The sequence below is a fragment of the Saimiri boliviensis genome, chromosome 10 (genome assembly GCF_048565385.1).
Source record: "Saimiri boliviensis isolate mSaiBol1 chromosome 10, mSaiBol1.pri, whole genome shotgun sequence".
Taxonomy (NCBI): domain Eukaryota; kingdom Metazoa; phylum Chordata; class Mammalia; order Primates; family Cebidae; genus Saimiri; species Saimiri boliviensis.
Genome location: NC_133458.1, coordinates 50,408,899 through 50,417,355, shown reverse-complemented (window position 1 = coordinate 50,417,355; position 8,457 = coordinate 50,408,899). Strand labels below are relative to the sequence as shown.

At 44.6% G+C, this 8,457-nt stretch overlaps 1 non-coding gene across 1 annotated transcript; it reads left to right on the top strand.

The window, feature by feature from the left end:
• The first annotated feature begins 213 nt into the window (after nucleotides 1-213).
• On the top strand, nucleotides 214-320 carry LOC120365472 (U6 spliceosomal RNA). The gene has a single exon (XR_005580404.1). It is a non-coding gene; the product is annotated as a U6 spliceosomal RNA (small nuclear RNA).
• The last annotated feature ends 8,137 nt before the right edge of the window (nucleotides 321-8,457 follow it).

Below are 8,457 nucleotides of genomic sequence, written 5' to 3'. Positions count from 1 at the left end.
GGTGGGGGCAGAAACCAGCGGTAAGATCCAAGCCAGGCCACTTGATGAAGAATCATGCCTATTTCTCCTTCCTCTCTCTCACAGTCCTCAGGAGGCACAGGTATGACTGAGACACTCCAATTGATTCCTGAGCCGCAGGCACAGATCACAGAAGGAAAGGAAGAGAACAGGGAGGGGAGCCAAGAGTTAGAAAACCAGGGACTTCACTACCAGGCCCCCTTATTTTGCGGCACATACACCAACACTGGAATGAGGCCAAGAGATTAGTATGGCCCCTGTGCGAGGAGAACATGAAAATTCACGAAGCGTTTCATATTTTTTTCAGGGGCTGGTAAAAAAAATTCTGGAGATGGATAGTGATGAGGGCTGAACAACAACACTGTGAATGTACTTAATGTCATTTAACTGTACAGTTAAAATGGCTAAAATGGTCAATTTTCTTATATTTTACCACAATTTTAATAAACAAATAAACATGACCCCAAGAGATAAAAGGCTACATATAGATATCATAAAGAGTAGCAAGCTGTGAAGTGAAAGTCACACAATTACATTAATGATGTCAACTATAGCCAGAAGCAAAGCAAATCTTGAAAGCCCTGTGCAAGCCCTCAGTCACTGCATATACCATGATGTAAGTTCAGAGTATTAGAATGAGCAGGCTCAGATGTCCTCTGGGTTCAAAGCCCAGCTCTACCACTTCCAAGCTGTGTGACCTTGGACAAGACACCTAACCTCTCTGAGCCTGTTTCAGTATTCATAAAATAAAAATGACGTCAGACTCACATATCTATTAGGAGAATCAAACAAGGTATTACAGGCAAGGCATTTAGCATAGTACCTGGTACCTAGTAGACATTCATTACATGTACTGTCTTTCTCTTTCTGCAACTGCAGAAATGCAACACACAAATGCAGTGTGGTGTGGAACACAGAAACTAACTTGATACATGGTAAGGATAAACTAAAACAAAAAAATACAGGTAATATTTGGGGAGTAGTTTCTGGCAGAGGCAGACCATATGCAGCAAAAACACTCTACATTGTTGAAAAAGACTTAAAAGCTTCTATGAGGTGTAGGGTACTGGCCTAGCTGTTGTAACTAAGAAACCCCCAAATATAATGACTCCAAGAAGATGGGAGTTTTCTTTCTCCATGTAATAACCCAGAAGTAAACTGCTCACAGCTGACATCATCAACACAGGATTTCCATCTTTGGCTCCAGTGGGCTTGCTTTGGATCCTGACATCATTTAGGTGGCCGGAGGGGGATAAAGGCCAGGGGAGGGGAGGAAAGACATTTCTTTTCAGGACACGACTCAGGAATGACACAGCTTATGCTCACCCATTGTGACCAAATCCACACAGTAAAGATGCCAAGAGAGGTACCCTTGAGCTGGCAGGACATATTCTCAGCTAAAACACAGGAGTGCTGTTGTTAGAGGCGGGATTATGGACGTTGCTGAACAGGTAGCCATCCCAGCCACATACCCGCCTCCTGTTTTCTCTAGTCTACTATTTCAGGCTTGCAAACAAAACAAAACAAAGCAAAACGAAACAAGCTAACACAATCCCCAAAATATAAACTCACTTTCCTGCTTGTTAATTTATTCAATAAATATTTATAGACTGTTTACTATGTGCTAGGCACTATTTGAAACACTGAAAATTCAGCGGGACTGCAAAACAGATCAGGTTCCTGATCCCAGCAAGCTGTATTCAATAGGGAGAGAAAGTAAACAAACGAAAAACAGAAAAAACAGTAGATACGAATAAGTGCAAAGATGAAAATCAAGGCAATGAGGACGTGAGTGACTGGGCGGCTCCTCCCACTGGGCGGTTAGGGAAGCCCCCGCTAAGGAAACGATGGATCAGCCGAGGCCTGGATGATGGAGCAGTGAGCCATTGGAAGAGCTGGTAGCAGAAGATGCCTGCAAGGGAAACTGCCAGGGCAAAGGGCCCGATGTGGGGGAAGATCTTGGAGGGTTTGTGGCATGACAGGCTAGTTTGGCTGGAGTTACTGAAAGAGGGAGAAAGAATATTAAGAGGGAGAGAAGGGACCAGGAAGGCAGCTGGGAGCAGGCTCACAGAAGGCTTCGCTAGCCAGGGGCACTTAGTTCTCTGGCATTTCCCAGCACTGATTGCAGTGTACACAAAAAGTAGGCACCCGGTGAGTGTTTGATGAATGGACAAACTAAAAGATAAAGACCTGGGGCTGTTGACACTCACAGCTTTCCTTTGCTTTCCTTGGCAAAGATTAGGCTTAACTCTTATTGCTCAGAACCTCAAGACCTCTTTCTCCTTGCAAGGTTGTTCTTAGTGTCCTTGGTAGCCCAGTGTCCCCTGTTTAAAATGGCCTTAGGGAAAGAATTTGAGAAAAAGACAGCTAGCTGAAGAAGATGATCACATCTCCTCTTTGGCTTTGTCTACTTCGTTCAATGGCTCCTGTTCTGATTTCTATCCACATGGTTTAACAGGCACCAGCCCGCCACTCTTGGTTAGGGCTAAGGTTGAAGAGGCAGTGGAACAATGGGGGGTAATTAAGACTGCGGCCTTTAGAGCCAGACTGCCCGAGTAAGGTACCTACCCTTCGTGCCCATCAGTTGGCGTCTCTGTGAAATGGGGAACCACAATGGTTCATGACTGCAGTATTGAAAGCTTTGAAACTAAGATTTTTAGTAACTCACTTGAGAGCAACACCTGTCCTGAGTTAATCTGAAACTGTTTGGAAGGAAAACTTGACCTGAAACTACTTATAATCATTACTTATTCCACTTTTTAAATATTAGTACATTTTGTTGATTAAAAGATAGCTGCAGACCCTTCCAGGGGAGTTAATTTATAATATAATTTATAATGGGCCATACTTCTTAAAATCTGAAAAATTTTGAATTCCAAAAACACTGAGCTTCAAGAATTTGGATAAGGGACTGTGAACCATTACTGTGCTTTCTAAAACATGGCAGCTAGAGAGAATATGAGCTGGCAGTTGTGGTCGACGTGCCAGCTCAAAGCTAAATGGGGCGTGAGAAGGTGCCAGGATGTCATAGAGTCATCCCCCAAACTTGCATTTCACCCTGGTGGGTGACATGGTAAAATGTGGCTCAAATGATATAGTTAGGAGGATTTTCTAAGCCTCACAGGAGTGTTTTTGTGGGGAGATCTTACGGTGCTCTGGCTCTGGCCACTCTCCAGCCAATGGTTTCAGAGGTGATTTCTGACACATGGGGGTTCTTTTGAGTCATGGCTCTGCATGGTGAAAACTTGGGCAGGTCACTCACTGCTCCTGAACTTCAGTTTTCATCTCTATAAAACAAGTTAAGACTGAGGACCTCTGTGATGACTTCCTGCTCCAACTTGTTGGATTCTCCTTGCCTTTTGAGCATCACAGTTTCAGAGCACTCCAGGCCTTTACCTGGAAAGTATGGAGCCAGGAAAAGTGAAACTTGAAGAGCCGGTGGGATTGGTGTACTTACGTTGCTGTAGCAAAGTACCCCAGGCTGGGTGGCTTAAACAAGAGAAACGCATTGCCTCACAGTCCTGAAGGCTGGAAGTCCACGATCAAGGTATCAGCAGGGCTTGTTCCTCCTTAGGGCTGCAAGGGAAAACCTGTCCCAGGCCCCTCTTCTAGCTTCTGGTGGTTTTCGGGCAATCTTTGGCCTTCCTTGGCTTGAAGATGCATCACCTAGTGTCTGCCTCCATCTTCATGTGGCGTTCCCCCTGTGCGTGTCCAAATTCCCTGTCTGTGACACCAGTTACATTGGATTAGGGTCCCTCCTAATGACCTCACTTCAACTTTATTACCTCTGTAAATACCTATTTCTGAATGATGTCACATTCTGAGGTACTCGCGATTAGGACCTCAACATATCTTTTCCGGAGGATACAATTCAACCCATAATACCGGTTGTAATGCTTGGCTAAATATCTCTGCATGGAAGAAGTGGAAAAAGTGAACTAAAAATAGGTTTTGGTTTTTTAAAATCAGGTTGTATTTTTATGGAATACTCAAAGGTGAGTTTATCAGCTGTTATGAGATTTGAGATGTGCTCTCCCGACACCTGATTCTCTCAAAGGAAACATAATACATTCCTTTCTTTCGTCTCCTTCTTGTTTGCTTGTTCCCTCCATTCTTTTGGTTTCTAACTCCAGTTGTACTAAATCTTACTGTATTCCTTTCCACTCTTCCTATCTGGGTCTTGCAAAATAAAGAACAATCCGTTCTTTATTCTCTGGTTCACCTTCTAGAGGAAAAATGCAGCCAACATCCTTGCTGAATCATTATTTCTGCTTTCAAAGCCTCCTTTCTTCCTCTCTGCTTTTCCAGGAACCCATAGAAATCTTGGGGCTGAATGAGCCCTGAGGTTTTTCTAAGCCCCTAACTGACTTGGATCTCTTGTACAACAGCCTGCCACGTTTTTGTTTTTGTGTTTTTTTTTTAAAGAAATGGTCTTGCTCTGTCACCCAGGCTGCAGTGCAGCAGCATGATCGTTGCTCACTGCAGCCTTGACCTCCTACCTCAGCCTCTCAAGGAGCTGGGACTATAGGCATGCACTACCACACCCAGCCAATTTTTAAATTTTTTGTAGAGTTAGGGGTATCGCTAGGTTGACTAGGCTGATCTCAAACTCCTGAACTCAAGTAATCCTTTTGCCTCGGCCTCCCAAAGTACTGCAATTACAGGTGTGAGCCACCACACCCAGCTGTCTGCTGCATTTTTAAGCCATCTCTGCATGACCATTTCACCACTTCTGAGGTATACGATTGATGACTATAAGCATTAGGCAGAACTTTGTTAGGTTAAAATCCATGTCCCCATTCCGTCACTTCTGAGCTCCCTGGAGCATGACAGAGCAAAGCCACTGCGTCTTCCGAGAGGCAGCCCCAGGAAGTAACACCAGCTACTTAGCTCCAGGCTCCTTTTAACATTGGAGAGACAGACTTCTCTGGAACTCCTAGTTATTAAGCCAGTCAACTTCAGGGTCTGTAACTAACTAGTAGAGTGATATAGGCTGTTTTACTTGAGTCACAGGTAAAAGGCTTGAATTTCAAGTGCCTGCTCTCTCAATTACTACATTAACTTTTCGGAATCTCAGTCTGTTGATCCACAGAATGAAGACCATAGTACTTGGGCTCATTCTTCATAGGATTGCTATGAGAGCAAATAAGATAATGTTTGTGAAAGTGGTTTGTCACTACTACTGTTACTGCTATTGCTGCCGCACTGGGGACTCCTGTTAAGATAGGACGTGTATAAGAACATTCTCGCTGCAAGTTGCCTTGAGCTTCTAGGAGGTGACTGGGGGCAGGATGTTGTGGGAAAGACCAGTGGGCTTATTCAAAGAATTCCTTTCTTAATCTGTGACCTAAGTTCTGATTTTTCGCTGGTTTATAGAGCTGCCTGGAAAATGGCCACGTTCATTTCTTAGAAGAAAAAAATCTTCTAAGTGCGTGTATGCTTTTGGAATGAGTTAAGCAAAACACAGACTGGCAGCCATCATTTGGATTCTCTCTGTCATCCAAAGCAAGAACTAGGTCCCCTTCCATTTCAGAGACTTTAAGAAAAAAATGAACAAAAGACAGTTATGTAATGAACTCCAAGAAAAGAAAGCGCTAGGGGTTTATTCCCTCCTGGCCTACTCTTTCTCACGTCCCTCCCTCCCAGCATTAAGCAGAACAAAAGCACTGCATGCGGACAAATTACAGGTGAAATTGTCGGTAGACCAAGGATGGGCTTTCCCTTTCAGATGTGGACCGGAGGCCTGGGGGCTCCCCCTTGTATGGCCAGTAGGGCCCTTTCCACAGACCCACAGCCTCCGTTCCACCCCTGTGATTTGCAAAGTGAGTTTCTCACCCTGCCGGGCCTCTAGAGCATTTGGCAGTGCTTTCAGTCATTCTAATGAAGAGAGAAAGGAGGTTGCTTTTAGGTGCCTGAGGGCCTGGCGTCTGAGGGCCTGGCGTCCGCGGTGCTTACACATGAGTGATTTTAATGTCCAGAGAATCACATCAGGAGCTAATGAAAGCCAATCCTAAATTATTTATCTGGGACAGATTTCTGTTCACTCTCTTGTTCAAGATAAAAAGATTGTTGCTTCAATATTTTAATAAAGTATCTTAATAAATCTCAAATGTTTGCTTCTGTGCCTTCCCGATATCCTAGCGATGGTTCCTTGTTGTTTTGGGTATGACCTTGGTCTAACAGAGCCACAGGATTTCCCCAGGTGCTTGCTACCACTAGGTGTAGTCAACTGAAAAATAGTTTTGAGGTATTGGCGAAACCATCTGGTGGTGGTAGGAATATATATATTTAGAGATAACAGGAATAAGGACTTTGAACCTTTATCTAAGAGTATCACAAATTGAGCAAAATATAAAATACACAGTTTTTAACGGTGAAGGAACCATATTGGAGTAGTAATTCTCAAGCTTTCCTGTTTATCCCAGTGGTCCCCAGTGTGGCCTTTTCAAATCTGGTTTTTGAGAAAGCTCCACTGATGTTTCTGGTAAGTTCCACTCCACTATGATAGTAATTTATGTGTTCTAATTCAAACTCTACCAGCCCTGGCCTATCAAAATGTGATGTTATTTATTCGCATGAAACCAAATTATTTTCAATATTATTTATAAACTACAAGCTAAACTTATATTGTGCATACTTTTTTTTTTTTTTTTTAAAGAGTCAGGGTCTCACTCTGTCACCCAGGCTGGAGCTCACTGCGGCCTTGGACTCTCAGGCTCTCAAGGGATCCTCCTGCCTCAGCCTCCTCAGTAGCTAGGACTACAGGAGCGCACCACCACACCCAGCTAATTTATTTTATTTTTTGTAGAAATGGGATCTTGCTACGTTGCCCAGGCTGGTCTTGAACTCCTGACCTCAAGCAATCTTCCTGTCTCAGCCTCCCAAAGCACTGAGGTTACAGGTGTGCACTACCATGCCCAGCCTAGTCATTGCAAGCCTTTTTAAAAATTTAGACTAATTTACCAAGTCTTAGGTAAGGTAATCTCTTGCTCACGGGTAAAGTAATTTCTTCTTCCTCCCTTGTTTTTATTTCTTTTTAAAGTTTTTAATTCTCTTGTAAAAAAAAAAAAAAGCCTTAGTAGGGAATGATTTGAGAAAAAGCATTTCAATGGTCATGCACATGTGATTTCATGTATACAGCTGTGTTAGTCTGGGTTTTTTGGGTTGTGGCATCAGAATCCACCTCACACTAGCTCAAGCAGAAAATGAATGTGTTGGCTCATGTAGCTGCAAAGTCCAAGGATGCAGCTGCTTTAGTTAGAGTCAGAGATTTCATTAATCACTCCAACTGCCTTCACAATCTACACCCTCTTTCTCCCACTGCAAATAGGCTTCCACCACATGGCTAAGAGAAGTGGCTACCAGCAACCTGAGATTTACAATCTGGAACTCAGTGACCCCAATAGAAAAATCTCTCTCCTAATATCTATATATCAGCTGCAGAGAAGGCTCCATTTGTTAACCCCTCCTAGGAACATGTCTCACTGGCGGTGATGGTGCACAGAGATTGTCAGCACCACTTAGACCACACAGAGTGGGGAGGCGCTCTTTAGAGAAAAGATAGAGTCATCTGTGGAACAGGGGTTGGCAAACTTTCCTGGAAAGGGCCAGACAGTAAATATTTTAGGCTTTATAAGCTACATACCATCTCTGCTACAAATTCTTCTCCTACTCAGCTTGCTTAGTACTACACCAAGGAACAAGTACTGGGAGTAGAATAAAAATTGTGCAGAAAAGGACAACAGGGACAAAGGAAAGAAGGAGAGAAGAAAAGCAGGGGAGGGTGCAGAAGCTCATATTTAGAAAGTCTTAAGGCCACATTTCTCATCACAAACAACAAAACAGGAATTTCTAGAGATATGAAGCTGGAAAATCTATCCTTGGCCATCCATCCTTTGCAAAAACAAAAAGAAAAAAATTTATTTCACTTAAACATAGCCACAGAAAAAGACCATGATAAATGTCCATACAAAGTTCTTATTTTAAAAAAATGTAATCAGGAGCAGAATGACATTCCTTTAGACAATGAAAGTATGTAAGAAAGACATGTCCACGGGGGGGCTCCAAGCCGTGCCCACGGCAAGGAAGGCGCGGCACCCTGGGCTCCAGCTGCCACTGTCACCTCCTCCCACTACGCTGTCGCTCCACCCCGCCCCGGAAGTGACTTGAGGCCCGTCCGGTCCGGAAGCTCTGGGCCCCGCGGCTGCAGCGCCACCAGCCGAGCCGATGCAGGGCGGGCAGAGCAGTCGCTGCCCCCGCCAACGAACCGGGAACCGCGCGGGGCCCAGCAGCACGCCGGCCAGGGAAGGGGGCCTAGCGATCGGTCCGAGGACGACGGGGTCGCCCGCGGCCGCAAGACGGCGACGACGCGGAGGAGGCGGATCCCGGAGAGGGAAGGGGATCCTCTACAACAAGCTGCTACCCTACGCCGAGCGCCTA